Genomic DNA, 23,324 nt, shown 5'->3' on the forward strand with positions numbered 1-23,324 from the left:
TAGTGATTGCAGGCTAGAAGGGCGTTTGCTAATGACTTGCAAATGTCAGACAGGCTCTATTTGCATTAACTAATTTTCAAATCAGAAATAAATGGATTTTTGATTGGTTAAATTAAACAAGACTTGGGAAAGGCATAAGGAAAAGGAGAAGCATTTGAAAAAATGTAATTGCACACTACAAAAATCCAAGAACATTATATAAGGATTTACAAATCAGCTTTGAATTACTGGGTAGTGGAGACAAGCATTTTGAATTGTTTTGCTGAAACCATCATAGAGCTTGAAAATAATTTAAGAAGGATAAAGGTTGTCTCAAAAATTATGCTAGAAATGCACCCTCATATTTCAGTTTATAAGGAGCCTCTTTAAAATAATTCCCCATCTTTATTATTATTTGAAGTAGAGGAAACGGAAAGAAATCTCTCTTAGAATTCAGACAGGTGAAATTACAAACAGAACTTCATAGTTTGAAGATCAGGTCCTCAAAATGTCTGTCTTGTCAACTGAACTCTCATCAAAACTCCTACTATCCACTGAAGGAGGTTTGACTGATGGAAAAAATCCACGCAACTCTGAGGAATTTCTGGTTTGTAGTTAAAGGTCCAGATTACCTTCTGATTGTCTGAAATAGACACAGTCTCAAAAATTATACTCTCTTGTTAAGTGGTGAGTCTTTTACTTTGAAACACAGGCTCTTTGTATTCAGTTCATAGCTTTCCTTTGGCTGCTTCCTCCGTTCTCCTTTTGTACTTATTGCATTGAAATCTCCCTTCTTGTAACTGGATGTAGTCCCAGTCCCAGCTCATAATAACAGTGGTCACTGGTGGTGAGCCGTTTTCCAGGGGGAATCCATTATCTGAGGCATTTATAACTGGGCTGGATAAAACAGTTAAAAATGTATAGGAGGCAGAGGGAACAATTCTGCAGTGCCGAGGGTTGGGCTGGATTACCAAAGGGGTCTTTTCTAACTTGGATTTCTATGCTGGTCATGGAAGCACACAGTCTAATGAGCCAGATATTCAAACATCTTCAGGCAAACCATTTTGGCCAGGAAGAATGTACATTGGATGCTCAACTTGATGCATCTGAAAGAAAATCAATAGTTTTCCAAAGGCCACAATAGGACAGAAATAGTGCTGGCAGTTCTGGATATTTCTCTGTGAAAATTTGTACCATCAGTTATATAAGCAACCAAGTATTTTTTGCATCAAAGGCTGTAGTGAGCAATTTTAGTTACTCTTCCCTTCAGATCTTAGTCTTGCTGTCTTTATATGGATGTCATTAGCATACCAGCACTCCAAAGTCTTTTCTTTTTTTAAAGTCACATGGTTTCCCACCCAGTGGATTGCACTATGAATTCCCTGTATTGCAGAATGTCAAACAAAGGACCCCCAGTATTGGAAACAATCATCACGTGTATATGCAAAATGAGGAACAATCTGTTTGATCACCCAGCTTCTTTTGCCATATCTGACTTCATACAGTGTTAAATATCCTGGCTGAAGAGCAATATCAGGGAAAATTCTGCCCTATCTGCGGGGACATGCAAGATGTTCAGATTATAGTTCAGGAGGGGATGTTTCAAAGCAGGATAATGAGGAAACACTCCTCCAGGGACCATGCCCAGGAGGTGTGCAAGTGGGTACTGTTGGGGCTGGGTTTCAGCAGGGCCAGCTCAGCCATGGGGCTGATCCTACACGTGCCAGGCCATCTTAATAAGAGGAAGGAGACCCCTCACCCATTGCCCCTGTAAACTCACCTTTGTTTCAGTAACATTTAGGGCTTTCTTCAAAGGCAGCTATGCTGCTGCCATGGGGATGCGAGTGATCTAAGTGGCTACAAAACTGCCCATGTACCTGCAGAGGTGCTGCACCCCACTACGTTATCCCACAGGGGTAGCAGGCGGATGACAGACCAGCTCTGTAGCAGGTTTGGGTGTTGATCCCGCAGGGTGGTACTGTTACGCCAGTCAAAAATTCTCCAGGAGAAAACTTATTTAATGGAAAATAACTCTTTGCTGAAATTGAAACATTGAAAGGATCTTGTTGATGTCTACAAGTTTCCATTTTTAAGAAGTCTGTAAAATTAGACATTTTAGTAAATTTTTTTAAACATTTGATTGTCAGCTTCATAAACCATCTTTCATTTCAAAATGTTATATATTTTATATTATTAATAAATTAATGTGTTTTGATTACTTATTTTGTACTCTCTACAGTGCCAATTGCTAAATCAATTACCAAACCAATTATTTATTACAAATGACCACTTTGCTCTGTTACCAATGAGAAAACCAAATATGAATTACTAAACCAATTAGAATACCAATTAACAATTTCCATTGTAATTACCAGTCACTAGTAAGAATTACCCCAATGGCCATTTGGAATAGCAATTGCCAATTAAAATACCAATTACCGAAGCAAATACCAGTTACAGTAACATTAACCAATTAGAATACTAATGAATTATTGCATTACCATATCTGATATTGTTTATAATTAAAATAATTGTTATGCTCTATTCATATATAAAATTAAATTACAAAATTGAAAAAGCCTTCCAAATCAAAACAGAAGCAAAACCTTTCAGCTGACGGCAATTCTATTTCCTCACAAAAATCTGCAGTATGAGAAGTTGAAACCTGGGGGCTTTTTATGCCAAAGATGAATGAAAAATGTTGGAATTCCCCACAGAATGGAAATTTAAGGTTACCATTTGTAGCAGCAAACTCCGAATCCATGGGAAAGCCCACCTGCTCCTAGATGTTACGGCATCAGACCTTGGCCTTCCTAGTCTTGAATCCCTGGAGTAGGAACCAGGGCTACGTACTCATGCTCCATGGGAGATCCAGATGGTTGGGTCACAGCTGTCATTCTGTCCAAATGTGATGCAGAGGTGGGTGTCTTCTCCTCAGCACAAGCAACCTGCAGAGGAACACTTCTTTAGAAAAACAGCTGAGACAGACACTGCTGCTCACTGCCTCTGCTTTGCTCTACCAAGACGGGGCTGCAGACCCGGGGTTAGGCCAGATTTAACTGCTCTATCACTCCCCTCCTCAGCTGGACATGGGAGAGAAAAATATCACGAAAGGCTTGTGGGTTAAGATAAGGACAGGGAGGTCACTCAGCAATTACCATCACAGGCAAAACAGACTTAATTTGGGGAAAATTAATTTAATTTATTACAAATCAAATCAGAGAAGGGAAATGGGAAATAAACCAATCTTAAAAACATCTTCCCCCCACCCCTCCCTTCTTCCTGAGCTTAACTTCACTTCTGATTCCTCTACCTCCTCCCCCACATTCCCCATCACCCTGTGCTGCTATGTGGAGCAGCACAGGGTGATGGGGAATGTGGGCTGTGGTCAGTTCATCACACGTCTCTGCTGCTCCTTCCTCCTCAGGGGGAGGACTCCTCACAGTCTTCCCCTGCTACAGCGTGGGGTACCTCCCATGTGAGGTAGTCTTCCACAAACTTCTCCAACATGAGTCCTTCCCATGGGCTGCAGTTCTTCATGCACTGCTCCACTGTGGGTCCCTTCTGTATGTGGAGCAGCACAGGGTGATGGGGAATGTGGGCTGTGGTCAGTTCATCACACGTCTCTGCTGCTCCTTCCTCCTCAGGGGGAGGACTCCTCACAGTCTTCCCCTGCTACAGCGTGGGGTACCTCCCATGTGAGGTAGTCTTCCACAAACTTCTCCAACATGAGTCCTTCCCATGGGCTGCAGTTCTTCATGCACTGCTCCACTGTGGGTCCCTTCTGTGGGGTCCAGTCCTTCAGGAACAGACTGCTCCAGCATGGGTCCCCTGTGGGGTCACAAGTCCTGCCAGAAAACCTGCTCCAGCGTGGCTCCACTGCTGCTCCAGCGTGGCTCCACTCTCCATGGGGCCACAGGTCCTGCCAGGAGCCAGCATGGGCTTCCCACAGAGTCACAGCCTCCTTCGGGCATCCGCCTGCTCCATTGTGGAGGGGGCTTCTTTAGCCCCCTTGCTGCTAAAACCTTACCACGCAAACCAAATACACCGGTGTTGTGTGTGTTTGAGCCCAGAAATCCCCTGTTCCAGGAGTATTTTGTAGCCACCGGGGTGTTAGGGAGGTGAGGCAGTGCCTTCAGTCGTGCTGGTGGAGCAGCCTAGCCTGGGGCGGTGGGGCTCTGCGGGGAGGCACGGGTAGGGATGAAGGAGCTCCAGGGCTGAGCTGAGCTGATATTCCCAGCCTTGGACCTACGTGTGCTTTGGACCTACGTGTGTTGAATGCCAGGTGAATAAACTGGAGTAATGAAATCCTTTCCCCCCATGGTGCCCAGCCATAAGAGCACTCTGGCCTGTGGCAATCCCTGAGCCTGGCCTCTGTCTGGAAGAGCACTATTTGATCCACATCAAAACCTTTCCAGGATGTCTACTAACCATTTGGCAGTGCAGAGAAGAGCATGCAACTCCTTGTGCCTGTGCCCTGGGCCTGTTTCACTGCAGAAGACATAACCAATGTCAGTTTTTGGTTAGGCACCCTGTGGAGCTGGGGTTTAGCACTGCCATTTCTAGAAGGGTCTCAGGGACTTGATGCACATAGACCTAAAACTGGTGGTTTCCTTCAGATGTCCATTTCTGACCAGTCTCACATCCAGCAGCATCACTGCTGGGCTATGGCAGCTCCTCTATTTTTGTGGGGACATATAAGCTCAAGGACTGCCACATCACACTATATGAATATGTAACCTACTCCCCAAGCTGTATGAGATCCCAGCAATACACAGACTATTGCTCATTACATAGAATCTGCGAGTCCATATGTTCAAATGATGATGTGCGATACATTATTCACCCTTGCTGTTACTTTATAATTACATGCATTTGACTTGTTGGGGCACGTAACAGCTCCTAGGTACCAGTCAGTGTGCTGGAGGCTTCTCTGAGAAATCCAAAATATCACAGACTAGTGGTTTTTTTACATAGCTGAACGGCTCCTGTTGGATATTCAGTGCAGAACATAAGCCCTGGCAAAAATCTACTGGTGATCCAGTCTCAGAGGGCTTCTTGGCAGATGTCAAAAATGACAATTATAACCATCCATGGTAGAGCTTGGGAAATTACAGAGAAGTCTGACTTGGGGATTCAAGTATTTCAAAAGTGCCCGAGCATAACGTCACTTTGCATGAACGCAGATCACAGCAGGGCGGGTGGTGTGGGAGGCGAGGGGGCGGCGTAGGAGGGAAGGGACCAATATGGTTACCGATCATGCTTGTGCCCTCTGTGTCCTCAGCTGCTCTGGAGAGCATTAAGGTCCTTGGCAGTGTTTTAGTACTCCTGGGTGGACAAGGCAGCATCTCTTCCAGGCTTTGCTGTGGCCTCAGCCGTGCCCTGAATGCTCAGAGCATCTCATCAGAGGCCTTCAGTGCTTGGCACAGGCACCTTCTGGTGGTCTCTGGAGTGCTTCAATGTGGCAACTGCTCCAAGAGGTGGGTAGGTAACTTCTGGAGCCCTGTAGCACCTCTGTAAAAAAAGTGGGAAAGGGCAGGAGCGAAGCAGACACCTTCCTTCAAGGTGTCACAATGTTCAGTAACTCCTGACAGAAAACTATCTGAGAAGGGAAATATTTATTTGGATTAAGAGTGAATGTGTGGCACAAAAAAAAAAAAAAAAGAAAAAAAGAAAAGAAAAAGAATTATCCATGTTCTACTGCAGTTCTGGCTTCCCAACAAGTACTTAATCTCTTTCCCAGACAGGGTTTAAATGATCTTTGTCTCTTTCCAAAAATGCAAGTGTTATTCTCTTTTTTCTCATTTCCTCCTACAAAATCTGAAGTTTAAGACTAAATGCTGTGACTCCTGAAGTTCAGCAGAACTTTGATTTTCCCTGTGCGAGTTCTGTTTGTGGCCAGCAAGCCACCAAAGGATTTTCCTGCGAGAATTTGACCAGGGAGGAGCATACCATCACTTTTTGCGCCCATATTAACTTTAATCCAACACCAACAATTTACAGTAGTCAGCTGGCAATATTATCCACATCTTCATCATTAAAGACAGAGATTAATTGTCTGGTCCAAACTCTCATTAAAGATTAAAATGTATCCCTATGCGATACCTCTTCAACAGACCTAAGCCAGATGGACTTTCCCTGGGCTCCTTAAATTGAGGGATGAATGATCATATTTTACCTTTACAATATCAGAGCATGGTCAATTAATAGAGTTGTTTGCAGTGCTCTATTATTTCCCCTCCAGTTTATGAAAAAATGGATTTGGAAACTACAGAGCAGTTGGCCAGCTCAACAAAGTCATTCCACAGGATTTTTTGGTGCCTGTTGGTCTGCTTCCACTCTCAGTTCTTTTAGAAATATTTGGGCAAGTGTAATAGCATGCTGCTAATGGGTCCGTTCTGGTCTCCTCATTGTTACTGCGTCTCTGAAAGATTGATCTTCTTTGTCATATTTGCAACTACAGTGCTGCCTAAGTTCTTTCTGAGGTCTGTAATTAAGCATCTTTTTTTATTGGAGAACCAAAAAAAAACCAAGCTTGCTCATCTCTTGTTTGGGGAAATATGGGATTGCCCTCTATATTTATAGCCTTCCAGATGAGTTATCAGACTGAAAAGAAAATATTTTGCTCTTGGAAGGACCATACGCTGGGGGCTTACCATCTTACAGCATAAGCATTCATTATACCATAGTAGTTTTGGAGGTGAAACTTAACTCAGTAACTTCATGAGACTTAATAAAACTGATTGGTGGTGGAGCCCTATCACTGTGCTATGAATAGGGAAAGGCTCAAGTCTGGAAATGGATATGGGCAAATTCTGGTAGCCCAGTACAGTAGTGAGAGCTTATAAACCTGTGCTTGCTCCTGCAGATGTCCCAAATCTTTAGCTACATTTCTGACAGTTGTATTCTCTAGGATCCTTAAGTACCTGAGTACTTTATCACAGCTTAGCAACTCAGCACTTATCACCTGCTTAAACACAGTCACATCCACAAACCATGTATTTTCCGGGTGGTCCAGACTGGAAAATGGATTCTTAGCACAAAGTGGGGATAGAGAAAACAGGGACGTATTATTTACCTCCGAGCAGTGTGGAGAAGGCGCTCACCCTAGCTGTGACAAATACAGGTTCAGTTTCCTCTCCTGCCTGCAGAAGTTCAAATGGGCATTTTCCCACCTTCATGGAGACTACCCTGCTCTTGAATCTTGCCGAGAAAAAGAGCCTTTTGGAGCAAGGACTGGCACCAACTTTTCCCCATGCTAGCAGAAAGTAAAATTTAACAAATATCATATCTGGTTCTGAAGAATTGCCGGTTTCAAGAGGAGGGAGTGGAGATTCAGAAAAAAGGGATTTTTGCTTGGGATCTCCACCATCCCAAGTCCTTGTCTTGAGGATACTGTGCTAAAGGGGAGGGGGCAGGAAGAAAGAACCCCGAATGCATCCATCTCTGTGAACATCAATTGGAAATCAGCTCTTTCTTGTGGTGTGCATCCATACAAGTCCTATGAGGGCGGAGAAGTGACGCCATTGTGTTATACAGCAAGTGTCAGCATTTCATATGGGGTAACCTACACTGAGCTCTATGTTCAGCTCGCTGGCTCTTCCAGCTTTTATTCGGAAGTGCAGGGAACTCAGCACCTCCTCTCTGGCTCTGGACTCCACCCCAAGGACCAGGCACCTCAGAATCCAGCAACAGGATTCATAAATCACCTCCAGCCCTGAATCCTTACTCTATCTCTAGCAGAGCATGCAGCCTTTAAATCAGCGCTCAGGTTTGTGCCCGTGAGGGGCTTTGGCTTGCGAGAGTCACAGCAGGAGAGAAACCGAACCTGGGGCTCAGCCCTAGCGCCTCTAGGAACTTGTCTGTCCCTTATGTTTCCCTCCCCTGCTCCTAGTGCCTGGTTCTCCTCCTGGATAACTATTTCTGCTTCCCCAGCTACCCAGCGAGGATTTAACAAGCTGAACCTGGAGCAGCTGCCGGCAGGGTTTGAACCTGTGCTAAGAATATGGGTCAGCAGAAAAGCATGATTACACGAATGCTATTTAAGGCATTTCACTAAAATATAAAGGCCATGGAAGAAAGGCAAGGAATCTGCCGGGTCAAGCCGGGAGCTGTCTGTCCATCCATGGAATAAAAAAAATATCTATTTAGTGTTCACAGCTGGCATCAGTAGCCAAAAGGTGAGATGCCAGGTTGGAGTGGTGTGTGTGGCCCAAGTCCTGTGTGGGTCTGAGCACTTCCCGGGAGGTGACGAGAGCTGTCAGCACCCGTGAGCTCCTGCAGCGCTTTGCAGGTTTGGGTGTAGGGTGCCTGGTGCCATAAACTCCCACTGATGGCAGCTGCAATTGAGGAACTGTGAAGCGTAGGACTGACTGTGCCACACATCCACCCCCGCGTTTCGCCACTACCCACCGGGCACCCTGCACCCAAACCTGTGGAGGGCTGAGGGATCTCAGGCAGGATCTCCAGGATCGGGCCCGGCATCAGCAGGCTGCTTCTCCCTCTGCCTGCCTTTGCCTTCACCTTCGTGGCTGATGGCCTTTCAGAACAACAAATGCCACTAATTTTGTACTAATTTCTTACAGGGACCCTGCCAAGGTCAACAGGCCTAAAATTTCACACACGTGTGCTACCCTAAAAGCATTTAATTTAGTGTTGGTTCTTTTTTTTCACATCTCCATTATTAAGGGGTAGGGGGGAAAATACCACTTTCCAAAAGGAAAAAAAAATCCCAGCTGGGTGAACGGCTCACAACAGATTCAGCAGATGCGGGCATGCTGATGGCAGGGTTTTGCATGCCAGCTGTGCCCTCTCTTGCCTCTCCGTGTCAGCCCTGTCACTGATAGCTGGCAAGGGATGCAGGCCGTTAGGATCCCGTGTGCCGAGTTGGAGAGACTCATCTCCAGGCAAGTTTCTACTGGCTTGCATTGGGTCCCAGGGAGGAGAGGATGTCCGTACTATCGAGGCTTGTCGGCAGCATAACCCTGCTAACAGCAAACCCCGTGTGCTGAGTTAACTCTTTGGCACCAAGCTGATGAGCTGAGGGGTTTTTTTATCTTCCTGCAGCCTCAGTCTTGCTGCATCCTTCAGCCCGAAGGGGGATTCTTTCTCCTGCTGCCTCAGCACCCACTTAGAAAAACCCAGCCGGCTGAAGGAGGATCAAATTTTGGTCTTGTCAACCTTGAAAATGTTCCTTTAGCTTCTCACCGCCCACACGTGCTGCATGTATTCATACACATATGCAAATAAGCAAATATAGTCATATGCAAGTGCATACACAGAGAAAGACATACACTTGCACCTACATGGGTTTTGCGTAGTAAGCATAACATTAAAATATAAAGGACCAGAAGGATGTATAAAACAAGAAAGTCTCTCGGATCAGTGCAGGAGGTTTAAGCCCACTAGCCTGCTCTTTGTCATCTTAATTCTCCAAATCTTGTCAGAAACTGCGCTGCCATCTTCATCCCTTTTTTTTTTTTTTTTCCAAAAAGTCCTGTAGTTACCTGTGGGATGGACAGATAATTACAAATATTGACTGACTTTAAAGCAGAGAGCAATAAAACATTGCCTAGGGGATAAAAAAACCTGCTCCTCAAGTTGTCATATGTTGCCTGAAGGCAAAGAGCCAGCAGAAAATACACAATCAAAAGGGACTATTTTTATCCAAAGACAATTTCATTTCCCGCTCTTATCCTCAGAGACAGTCACTGTTCGTTGTTATTACCTGTAGGTCTGGTGTGCCCAAAGGCCCAGTCAGATCAGGGATACACTGTGCAAGGCACTGTACAAAATACGGTAATGCTGCTGATTTTCTTTTCTCCAAAGATTACCTCCTAGAGCAGACTCCAGGGACGAGGGCAAACCACGAGGTCTTATCCACTGCCAGGAACATCTCGTGAGGAGGAGAGGAATAGCTGCATTTATAGAATGTTGTCCTCTCACTCCTCTCCCATGTGCATGAAGAGTCTCAGAGGCTGCAGGTTTCCCTGAGGAAGAGGGGGTCAGAGTTTTTGGGTCAGTCTCAGAAGGGGCGGCTCCATCGCTCCCACCGCCATGGCTCTGTGCTCCGACTCCAGGGTGAAGAGCGCGAGGGGAGCTGATGAGATGGCAGAGAAAACATGTCTTCAGTCATCAGCAGCTCTTTCTGTTCCCAGTTCTGGTCTCCCCAGACAGCTGATACTTTGCAGTCCCAGAGAGCTGGTATTTCTTAGCAGCATCTTCTTGCTGCTGGCACCTGCACTTTATGTTCTGAGTCAGACATCCATGCTATATTGGCACACACAGTACCATTCTCTATGGCCAATAAAAACGTGTTTGTGCCTGTGTTCTTGGAAATGAGTCCCCATCTCTCCTCGACAGCATTTAGCTTCCGAGTTAGTGTTCAGATGGGAGGTAATTAGGTCCTACCAGGGGTCTGGATTTACCACTACCTCTGAAACCAAACAAATGCATGACACATAACTCACATTTTACATTCCCGAAAACTGTCTCCAGCATTTACCTCTTTGGTCCTGGCTCTTCTCCCCTTGGAGAAGGTACCACCTGCCTTTGTGTCGCAGCTGTAGTTAAGGCACCTGGGAGGGCGAGTCAGGAGGATGTTGGCATAGATCTAAGATATGTTGTTAGCGCAACACACAAACATATCCCTCAGGCTACTTCACTGCCATCTCTAATGCAAGCAGTGAAGTCTTTTACAACTGAAACATCGCGCTCCTTCCCTTAGCCAGACAGAGAGTGCGGGTGCATTAGCAGGGTTTGCTCTTTCATCTCCCTGTACAGGTTAAACAGGGACGCCACCATATGCCTGTGATCCCGAGCATGGTTGTGGGGATCAGAAAAATGAAAATATTACGGTAAACATTCAGTAAACCATACTACCGAGGTATCAATGGAAGCCTGCAGTGAGCTCCCAGATACCTCAGTGGTGAGTTTAAATAGCCTAAGTGCTTGATAGATAGAGATCACCAGCCAGCCAGCTAAACAATTAAAGCCAAATGCAGAGTTATTACTGTGAGCATGTGAGAACATTATCAGGAGTACTGGATATAAAAGAACACTTTGGTGCACTTTAATTCCTCTTACGCTCGTGGTACATGCCTGTCTTAACTCCTGCAATAAATTCTCATCAGTTGGTGCTCAATAGGCTGTGCTGCCCCAATCATGCACATTAACATTTTTAACCTTTCTGATTCTGCTTTTGTAATTAACCCAAGATTTTGAAGCCTCATTTGCTGATTCTGTGTCATATGTTGATGAAGTAAATCTAAGGGCTTCCAATATGAATCCGTAGAACGTGGCAACCAGAACAAACAACATTTCAGTTCCTGGTACAGGGGTATTCTCTTTAATTACTACAACATATAATTACAGATATTCACATACATATTTGTACACATTTATACACGCATGCATATTTACACATACACGTGTAAATTTCTTACAGCGATTGCTGAGGGATAGATAGATGGATACTTGGCATATACAGAACCTACTATCCTAAGAAACCCAACAGGGATATTAATTTCCTTGCTAGGGGAGACAGCTTGTTAAGACCTATATTTTTTGAAGTACAGAAACTCCTGGCCAGATAACAAGCCCATAATCTCCCTCTTTCCCCACTGAAAGAGCAATGCTAAAGCACTGACAGATACACAAAAGCAGAAAAATTTGAAGTTAAAGCTTCTGTTCTCTGACTGTGTGCGATATATCATACTTTAACCTAAAGATTGCTGCAATATCTAGACATGACTAACAGAATTAAGGTCAGAATGGAAGATGAATCTCAGAGGATTTTTGTGCTGGGCTTAAGACGAAGAATATTACTGATTTTTCAAAAGGAGAACTACTGGGGAAATGTATTTCTACGTAGATGTCAAAGAGAAAGAGATGCCCTTGCTTCATAGCCTCATGCATACGTGCATGGACATGCACTCACACATACAGACACACACACACAAATGTGCTTACACACTGCTAACAGAGAACATATATCTGTAATTTTAGCCTATTGTATTTATATCTGTATTTTTTAGTACTACTGTGCATGCATTGAAAATGTGTTGGCCTATTTTTTAGCCTGTTGTGTTTGTATCTGTATTTTTAGTGCTGTTGTGTATGCATTGAAAATGTGTTCTTAATAGTCATTCACAGACTTTTTACCCCAATTCTTTCATTCAAAGAACTTCACCTACTTCTGAAATTTTTCCTGTGAGGATGTGAGTTTCTATCACTAAATTATTACTTACACGAAATATTCCAGTGTTATTCTTTAGTGTTCAGTTTGATGATGGAATATTTAAGAACAAGGCAGGCTGATAAAGGATTGACTCTCTGTACCCTAAATCTATCAGGGAGTTCTCATGGGAGCAATACTGCCCCATACATTTTGAAATGTAGCATTTCTTATTCATTTCAATCATTTCACCTTTCACCAGTTGATAATGATGCTTAATTATCACAGTCATACCATTAACCAGCTAACCAAGAATGAAAATAAATATCCTGGGCCGCTTTGTTCAAATGTGGGAAAGTGGCCACATTTCAAGAATTAAGAGAAAGTCTCATTTGACTGACTGTTCAGCTGGTACAGTGTTGACAAATTGCATGACTGGTGCTGAAAAAAAATAATCCTGTAGAATCTCCATCTTGCTAAAAATGCAAATATCTTGATGCTTTTTTAATACTGCAATGAAACGGAAAGTTTCCCCTGGAATGTGTTGATTGAGAAATATTAAAGGTTAACCTTCCCCATGCTGCAGAAGGTCAAATGTACCCCCTTCCTGGGGATTAGCGCTCTGGTAATTCAAGCTACAACAAAACATATGCCTTTGCCTCGCTTCTCCCCCAACCCTGGCTCTTCTTAGGGTTTCCTGCAGGACTCCCATCTGTTAGACCAGTCATTTTCCTGGTGTGTATATAGCAAGAGCTATAATTATCTAGGTATAGATATGTAAAAGATAGATGATACATAAAAATGATACAGATACGTATATTCATACACATGTACCTACACATTTGTAATTCTGGGCTCTTTGAAGCCTCTGACAGAATTACCACTGATTTCAGCAGAGCCCAGGTGTGTGAGTTTTATTTGCAGGTGCAATTGAGTAGTGCGTTAACAGTAGCATCGATCTGAGATTTTCTAACATTTTCCTGTTAGAAAATGCCAGTTTGTCCAAAGGGAAATATTTCACGAAAATGTACTAATTACAATGACATTTCTCTTGCAGACAGAAATAAAAAAAAGCGTATTGATTGGGTCAAGATGTCATCCATTTTGGACATTTTTGGAATGGAACATATTGATACTTTTTCCAAACTATTTTGCATTTAGAAAAGTTTGTGTAGCGTTTGATACATTTTTTATTAATTAACATAGCAGAAGGAAATATTGTGAGTTTATAAAAATAAAACTCCTTAGTCAACATATTTTTTTTTGTGGAGAACTATTTTTGAGAGAAATTTGAGAGAGTTTTTTAGATTTTGCTGCAGCTTAAGAGATGTTTCTCTTTTTTTAATGGTGCAATTCTTAGTGAAGCCCGATCCCAAAGAAACTAGTTCAATCACAGCCACATCTTATGCGGATTTTCCATGGGAGGAGGCTTGAAATGTCTGATCTGAAATGGAAATCTGAAGAGAGCACCATGGTCATGTTTTCATGAGTCCTGCCCAGGGCACTGTAGAGACATCCCGGAATTATGCTCTACGCAGCTGCTGGATGCTCTGGGAGCTCTCTCCAGAGGACCACTGACACTAAAGGGAGCAGGCTTAGGGTCTCACACCTAAACATATTGGGTCAGAGTTCCTCTCCACCTGTATCTTACAAAACCTTCATTATCTTTTCAGTGCTTAGTCAATACCGATATCATATCAACAAGGGAGAAAGAAACTACTCACAGTGCTGTTTTTCAAATGGCATAATATAGCAATGGTCATCTTTTCTGAGACACTTGCCAGTAAGAGGCTATTAGATTTTTTTCCTTTATCCTTTAGAAACCTTGTGAATAGATTTATTAAATCTCATTTGCTGTTAAATGTGCTACATGGCACTTTCTAAGTGGGTTGTGCTTGGTGCTGAGTAAAAGAACAGTATGTCACGAACCTCTTGTTATTTTAATTTTGATATCTATAGTTGGCATTTCAAGTCAATGAAAGACTTGAAATACTATTCACAACAAAATGCTATTGTTTTACTTCATTTTGAAACATTTTCGTGGTGAAAAAATGACCATATTTGAGTCCTCAATTTGCCATTACAGATAGACAATTTTATTGTCAGGCTGATAGTTATGGGATTATGTCTTTTCTGGAAATGTTGAAAAACCCGTCACACTGTAGATAAATTTCATTCTCACTAGCAGTGGAAGTTCCAAAATACCCTTCAGGTGATGCTATTATGAACATCAGAATCAATCCAGTAGTTCAGAAGGAGGCAGGATAAGGGAAAAAGTTAAAAAAAAAAAGGAGCGCTGCTCACATATGGAAATGAAAACATTCACTGATGACTCTACAAAGAGACAGCTCAAATTATCCTCACAATTATCAGGTAGAAGACTGCAAATTATACTCCCAGTTCACAAAGAAAAAGCAATCTAGAGGAGAAGTGCTGATTTACATAATCAATATAATACAAATTCAGGGAGGCCACTTTTCAGCACACACACACAAAAAAAAAAAGAAAGCAGAGCAGGAGATGGGATTTGCAGTAGGCAGATAATGGAAGAAGAACCCTGCCGAGAGAAAACTGGCATAAAAGAGAAAGGACTTTAGAGAGAGGAGGCAGGACAGCACCACCTTGCCTGTGTGCCAGCCCAAGTGCTGACTCTAAAAAAGCTGCAGTGGGGGGAGATGATTTAAGGCATCTTTTAAGTTTCATAATGTCATCTGAAATGGAGAGTAAGCCCTTGGACTGGCTTCTTGCAGTCTTAAATGTTCTTTGCTGGAAGTCACAAGCATCTGATGGTTAATGATCACAATTACGATATTCCGAGTGCCTTTGAGCTGTGATGATCCAATGAATCGAACCTCTTCGTTCCCCACCCCACCTCTTTTTACAGTGTACATGCACCAGGAGATGGGTTAACAGCTCAAGATGTTGAGCTCTCAAATTGAGAAGTATGCCACAAACTCAATCACACTGGAACGAGTCCTTCCCCTGAGCATCAGATAGACCTGAGGAGCAAATGCCTCACAGTTACTCTCATACGGATATTTCTACCTGCAACCACTTGCTGCTGGGGAGAAGCTGAGCATTCCCAGATGTCACTGCAGCCAACACCTGTTTTGCAGATGTGACCTAAAAAATTGATGAAAGCATTCATTTGGACTTGTAGCTGAAACTGCAAAACCTATAAATGAGCACAGACTCATTGATATGTGTCCCGATTACACTTGGCTTAGTCCAAAGGCAGGAGGCGATTCCCATGGGATTGTGAGCATTGTCAGGGACTTGGTCCTGCAAGATAGACCTTGGACTCTGTCCACAGTCTAAAAAGGGCTTGGACACATTTGGAGCTTTAAGCATATTTCCATGGCTCCTTGGAGTCACTGGGACACAGTGAGGTCAAAGCTGGGACCAGACCAGGTGAACTCCTGGAAAGCAGTAGCAATGAGAAAGGGTGCATTAGAGCAGAGCCCAGGGCTCATCACTTTATTGCCGCGTGTGGCTGGCCAAGCTTTCGCCAGGTCTTGCACGGTCTTCCCCAAGAAAATGTTGCAGGGCACGAGCTGCAGCGAGTGGATATGCATGCCTGCGTAAATAGGTGGCTGCAGGCACAGCATGGAAAAGCAAGCGGCAGAGCGCAGGTCATCCCGTTCTGAGCAGCCGCGAGGACATCCTTCTCGTTAGCCTTCTTGCTTTGCTCAAAAGCAGCTGAAATGCAGTGCTGCAGCCAACAGACTCGGCTGTGAAAACTTATTTCGGTGCTGTGGCAGAAACTCCCTCCTGCTTCCGTTGGCAAAACTCCCTCTGACTCCCGTCAGGGGGGTCCCAGCCCAAGCATGGCGCGCCATGTCCTCCAAATTGCTGAAGTGGGATGGAGACAGGCCGAAATGAGTCACCAGAATGCTGACTGCAGCTCTCTGCTGCTCCAGACCGCGGCGAATAATGCAATATTCACAACCTTGGAAGGAAAGTAAAAATAAATTTACAGGGAAATAATACATTCTTTCTAATCTGAGTCAAACCTAAAAATTAAACAGCTATAATTATCAAACCTAATTTAATTAAAACTAGCTACTCACCATCTGGTGTTATTTGTATAAATTTGGAAATCTACTATTTCATATTAAATTCCTCCATTTAACAAATTATGTTAGAGAATGTATTTCTCCACTATAATCATTATGTAATTGATCATTTTACAAATTATATTTCCTTCTACTTGATAGAAATATATTTTGTATAATAACAGGGCAGATGATCAGCCACTTTTTTCATCAAAACTGGATTTAAAATTAAGACTTGCAACATCAATAAAAAATAATTCACTGAAGTAGAGAAATGTATGATGAGGCAAGATTTTTTATTTCTCAGCTTGGTCATTGAAAGTATAAATGAGAACTCCATGGGTTTTTTTTCTGCATATGTAAGTTCATATGCAGATATATAATACTATATATATATGTCTATTATGCGTATAGGCAGATTCTATAATAGCTAGTGAAGGACAAGAGTTTGATTTGAAGAACACTGTGTACTTTCCTGATTCAGTGTGGAAATGTACAGTTGTAGACATTTAAAAATGTATTGTAAAAAATATATTTCTGTTTCTCTCCAAAGACATGTAATGATCCTTTATACGGCAATATGTAAAACTGATGCTGAAATAATGAAGAGAACATCATGACAAGACTGCAAATGGATTAACACCAAAATATGAATGTTTGACACAGCTACCATGGGAGTCATGGGTTTCTCTTCCATAATTTTTGACATGTAGGTGTTTCTGTAAGAAAGTAGAGTGATGTATAAGTACCATTAAAAAAAAAATGTCCATTGCAATAGGCGCAACTGGGTGCATTCACAAGGGGGCTGCGCACAATGGGCATCCATCGAAGGCTGCATGGTGGAGAGGAATCACAGCAAAGGGTTGAGACAGCAAAATAGGTGCAGTTTAGGGCAGTTTAGGGCATAGGCTACCTAAATCAGATTTGGAGACGTGGAGTTGATCCCAACTTGACTGCTGATCCGCTGTATAAATTTGAGTTAATCTTTTCACGTGTTCCCGATTGATGCAGATTGTAAGTGCTTCTGGGCAGTGGATGGTTCTCCAGTTGCACTTGCTCAGCACTTGGGTCAAGAGACAGGAGCTCTTAGTGGCGGCCTCAAGGCAGCACTGCAAAAAAATAACAGCGAAAAAACAAAAGACCAAATGCATCGTTCAGACTGGGTGGCGGGAGAAAGGAAAGGAAGCAATGGAAAGAAAGTGGAGAAAAAAGAATCCTTCCTAAATCTTAAAAAGACACATTTTTCAAAAATATGGTTCCACCCACGGTTTTGGCATGCCATCACCTGTGGCTGCAAAAACATGAGTTAGCCTGTAAGTCACCTGTTTGCAATTCCCTAAAAATAAATGCAGGGGATTCCCTAAAAATGAACGCGGGGACACTCCTAAGCCATCCACAGTGACTGGAGACCTTCCTCAGAGCGAAGCATTCATTAGTAACAACAGCAATTAGAAACGGTAAGGGAAAGAGCGCTCATGTTTAGCTTGGTTGATATACAGTTAGTTATCTTCTACGTGGGATTCTTGGCTGGTCTAAGCTTCCTGGGGCTCCCCAGCAAGCAAGATGCTCCCACCCATCTTTCCCTCATGCAGCACCCAGGCTTTTCCCTCGCCAGCCGGGGCTCTACCCTGCAGCTCCCTGGTTGCTGTGGGCCACTCCATTCTACAGTAGCTCCGTTTCACTGGCAAACGGCTTGCAAAGCTTCACCCCCTTTTTTACTCATACGGTATTTATAGATTAGCACGCAGCAGCATCCAGTCCATCACGTTTGGTACTTTGCTATTTAACAAGCAAACGAATCCAGCACAGATGAGTTTTGTTGTTCGGTTGCTGTCGGACTGACTCTGCCCGGACGGGAGCTGAAAACTCCCGATGCTCTTCGAGCACGAGCTGCTCTGCAGCACCAGGGGCCGAGCAGAGGAGCACGAAGGATCCCAAACACAAGATGCTCAGATGTACGCAGAGAATGCAACATGACAAACTGCTAGGTTTGGTTAAATCGGGACTGTTAATTATAGCAGTTTAAATTGGGTTCTGACTCAGATTTTGAATTCATAGTGGCAAGATGACAGCCTGGAGAAGGTGTTTGCAAATGGCTGACTCAGAGGATGATGATCAGCACGACGGTGCCTTCTGCCTCTGCTAGTACTATGTGTTTATAGGAGCGATGTTATAAGGTGACAGTTGCCAGTTCAGCTCCACCCCTTGATCTGTTCACCGGAGATTATGAAGCCTGGAAAGACAAAGTGAGCAAATGGAGGAAGGAGCATATTAATTGGGTGAGTACAAAATGGCAATCCGCCATCTCTCTTAGTGCTCTGTCCTCTTCTTTCCACATGTAATGCTGGTTTTCCAGATTTTTCTGTAGGCATCCAGCTGCTTCTGACTTGTGTTGATGAAATGGCTTCTGAGTGAAGAACGAATACTTCATAAATCTCCTCTGTGAGCCAGAGCCGCAGAATTGCCATCCAGTTCTCCAAATTCTGAGGCTGCGGATGGGGGAAGCGACAGCTCCCAGTTCCCGTTGGGAGCCCCCAGGAGCCCAGTGCCCTTGGTGGGGCTGCAGGAGCCCGGGGCTCCTGGGACCTCTCCGGCAGCTGAGGGTGCCGGAGCCTGGGAGCCCAGTGCCATCCCATAGGGGCTGCCAAAGGGATGGAGTCTCTGGGGAAAAGCTGCCTGATAGGAGGGTTGCAAAACCTGCCTTAATTTCTGACCAAATTCCGTAAAAATTGAACATCGACCATGGGAATACCAGCTGCAGATCTCCAGTGTTGTCTTTCCTCTCCCAAAAGTGCTTTTGCTTTTTTCCACCAGTCCTGGAAATGCTTTCATTCATGCTTTCATGCAAAATGAAAACGTCCAAGATTTCCTTCCCTGTGTACCCACGGTACAGATTAGCTCAACTGTTCAAACGGTGGCTGACATTCATTTGCAAACGTTGTAGGTGACTAAGTTTCCTAACTGTAATTTGTGAGTTACAAGCAGCGGTCAAAAGTCTAATGCCATATGAATAATGGAGCTAACTCTTGCTTTGATCTTAGAAATCCTTATACCTGCGCTTGGCTGAGTGCAGGCAGGCAGCCACCGAACGGCGAGCGGGGAGGATTTGTTACAAACTGCTCGTGGCTGAGCCAGCAGCCAAGAAGTACATACTCTAACATCACTTATCACTTGCTCATAGAAATAATGTATAGCTCCTGAAATTGTTGTTTTCAGATCTCTAACTCTGCTCTAATAATTACTAGAATTGAGAGACTAATATATTCAATGAATTAGTGTTTTTCTTCCATTGAATAGCTGAGAACAGATTGTGATTCCCTGGTCTATTTGTTATTCAAATGAATTCAACAGATACCTTTTCTAATCTTTAACTCTGTGGATTGAAAGCAAATATCCACAGTACGTAGCTGTTGGTGCTCTGATAAATCATATGCATCATTTCTGTTTCCTGACAGGAACACTGTGCAAATACCTAGGCTGAATCCTTGTTTATGCAAACATACAACTGGGTTTTCACAAGAACTTACATACGTGGCCTTAAAAACTGTTTCCTTGTGCTTTTTATTTTTTTTTTTTTTCGGTTACCAAAGGTCTATTTCCCAAACTGTCAGAGAAAATGAACACAAAAGGAATTTAAGTGGGACCAAAGCAAACTTATTTACTTTTTTTTTCCCCCCCTCACGGAATATCTATGAACAGACTGTGATTGACGCCCTGATGCAGAAAGGTGATTTATGACAGGCTTAGCTTTAAATGTGCTGCCCTGCTCCCGTTGAATTCAGTGTGACCGTGCAAGCAAAAAATGAAGTATGAGCATTGTCTTGGGAAGATCAGGGCCTAAGCTAAGATTATCTGAAAACTTTCTGAATTATTCAGCTCTAATAATCACTGTTTGGACTCTACTCCTGAAAGAACTAAGTCTGCCATCGCTGCTTCCCTGTCCTCTAGCCAACCTGAACCATGGAATATTGACACTGTTCTCCTGTGCAAATAAAATAACAAAGATAACAGCAAGCATCCACAAATGTATGGACTCTGTGAGGGAACATGCCTGAAACGGACAAACCCTGGACAAAGGAACAATCATTGTGGATTTCCTGGAGGTGGCCAATGGTATTTTTCACAATGCAACCTATTTCACCAACAAATTCTTTTTTTTTTTTGTTACAGAATAGATTTTATACTTTTTTGGAAGTAAGCGTGAACATTTCTGAGGGGGTCCCAGCAGGTTTTCACAGAGTTTTGACTGTGTGTAGCTGAGAGGAGGAGGATGGGCAGAGGCATGCCTGTCTGAGATCATGTCACGATCATATTTATTAATCCGCAGCAGAATTCCTGCAGGCGACATGAGGGAACCTGACCGCTGGCAAATAGAAGAAACTCATCTCCACGTGTTAACTGAACTGTAATTATAATTTCCACAGCAACAACACACAATTTCCTGGAAACTCTTCTTGTGCTGGGAGAACTCTTCCTGGTGGCTTTTGTGACACTGCTTTCCAGTCTGGGAGACCATCCTCACAGTCGCACAAATGATGCGCTGCTTTCAGGTGTATGTGCCTGCTCTATAGAGAAGCCATGCAGATCCATTACGCAAACTCAATCCGATTCTCAGTCCCCGCTGTGAAATAGATGCTCTGAAGGTGGGGAGACACCCTCTAGCAAAAGCATAAAATCAGAGTGGAGCGACTTTCCCCAGCTACAAGGTTATGCTTAGCCATATGAGAAATCTTCTAACCTACATTTGTGCCCGAAACAACTCAGTCAGCGGAAGGAACAAGGCATAGTTACAGTGATTTACAGTTTTTGATGTTCTCCAGTGTAGAGATGTAGTGATGGATTTATCAGTCAGGGAGAAGGCTGGGAGAGAAGAGAGGACAAGACAGAGCATTACAATCTCCAGATCAGCTTGCAGTCTGGATGAGCAGCTCTGTTAGTGTCTATGGCCACCTTTTTTTTCTCCTACGCATACTATTCATCCAGCTATGATATATCCCAGTGGTGTGTTACAGTATATCACATTTACTTTTCCCCTCGCTCCTCTGAGCTGTGCATTTGTGGTTACATTTGCACCACAGAAGACACTCATAGGATATTTAAACCAGGGGTAGCCAGGCCCTTCCTTGGGGAAGTTACAATCAACATCGCCAAACTCCAAACCAAAATGCTGCCACCATACTCAGTAATCCAAATGGCCCTGGTTCCCTGCGCCGACCACAAGCAGGGCTGCTCCTGCCCAAACCCTTACTGCAGCGGAGAGGGTCAACATGAGAGAAACCAGTTTCTGATCCCTCACTGGGGTGAGGTGATGCAGTGGATGGAGGAGGCTGGGTGGCTGCGGGAGTTGAATGCTACTCTGGAGAGTATAATATTCTGAATAATATTCTGCAGGTGAGCAGAAGGCATTTACAAAAAAAAAAAAAAAAGCCAAATGGGGAGCGGGTGGTGAGAAGGGCTGGCAGGTGCTGGGGATGGTGTGAGGATGCTGGAGGGCACATGCTCAGCTCTTTGTGCTTATTGCACCTTCTCAGGGCTGATGGCCTGCAGCAAAGCAGCCGTAAAAGCGGGCATTGTTTCAAAGCACTTACCCAGTCATGCTTTAAAGGGTTTGTACATGTTTGCTAGAGGTTGGAAGCAAAAATGTGAGTAAAAACATAAGGCAAGCCCTCAGGGTAGGTGTACTCTGTGAGACAGCGTAATCTGGTCCCGCTACTTACCAGCTTTGCACCTGGTTAACTCTAGGTCAGAATGAAGCTATATAGTCAGAAATTATTATTCGTGACCCCAGACAAGAACGTAACCTTTCTATCTTTAGACTCCATTGAAATGGCAATACCCTGATTATGGAATATTTTTCCGCTGATTAGGAATGCAGGCTCTACAGGTCACTGGGAGTTCATACTATTCCCTTGGCATAAGCAGATGTCTTCAAGATAAACCTGTACTAAACACATCAACAGCTCTGTGGTATCTTGCATGCACTCAAAAAAAAAAAAAAAAAGAAAAAGAAAGGGAGAGACAGCAGCTTGCCAAAGACTGAAGAGCCAGATGACTCCAGAAGCTAGATGTTAATTTATGAACATTAAGTAAATAATTGCCTTTCAGGTATTGGCTTCTGGATGCTACAGCATGTGGCTACCAATCCCTAAGCAGGCTTTACTGGTGAGGATCAAATCTGAAGCAAGGAAGATGTGCCGCACAGCCTGAAAGTCGTGTGGGGCTCTGCTGGCTTTGGGCAGGACCAATGTGGGCATCTGTACGGTGCTCCCAGCCTGGAGGGGGTGGGGAGCAGAGCACACAGGCACCTGGGTAACCACCATCACAAGAGCCTGTGCAAACTTGCGGGAGCAACATCTTTGCTCCTGTTTCTTTCTGCTCTCTCTTTTGCTCCCTTTTCTTGACTTTAATACCCCTTGCCCGTCAGTCTTCCTGTTTCTCTTCTAGCTGCTACCCAAATTCGCCATTCCCCTTTACATCATCTCCTTCATCTTTCCTTGCCCACCTTAAGCAAACCCTCACATCTTCCCCAAGCTTTATTCCTTCCTGCTCTGCTCTTTTCTTGATCTATTTTCCCATTTCTCACTCAGAGGTATGCCTTATTCCAGTTGCAGTTTATCCAGGATCCTCTTCTACTCATTGTTCTTGCTATAATTTTCTCTTCTATAGCAAAGGTCTCCCTCCCAAAGGCCACCAGTCATGTTTCCTGGTCAAGCTACCTCCCTCTGCCCTCCCATCCATCTTCTCTGTACCAGCTGCTGGGATTCAGCTGGCAAGCATCATGCACTCCTCACAGCCTATGACCCTCCCCAAATACAGGAGGAGAGAGTTGCTGGCATTGTGGTGCCAGTGGAGAAGCGGGGTGACGGGCTCTACATCTCTGAGCAGCTGCGATCGCTGTACCAGTGCAGAATTATGCCCTTACTTTCCCAACAAATGGCAAGTAGTTTATTTTGTTGGCCAAGCGGGAGAGCTGAATCGTTTGCATCCTCATGGCTTATAAATCTTCATGTGACAGGTCACAATGGTGAAGGCATCTGCCATGCTTTCTCTTTGGGAAGCAACTGGCTGAGTTTCAACTGCTATAACACAGAGTGCTGTTTAACATGAAGATAGCC

The sequence above is a fragment of the Charadrius vociferus genome, unplaced genomic scaffold, assembly GCF_000708025.1.
Source record: "Charadrius vociferus isolate BGI_N301 unplaced genomic scaffold, ASM70802v2 scaffold185, whole genome shotgun sequence".
NCBI lineage: Eukaryota > Metazoa > Chordata > Aves > Charadriiformes > Charadriidae > Charadrius > Charadrius vociferus.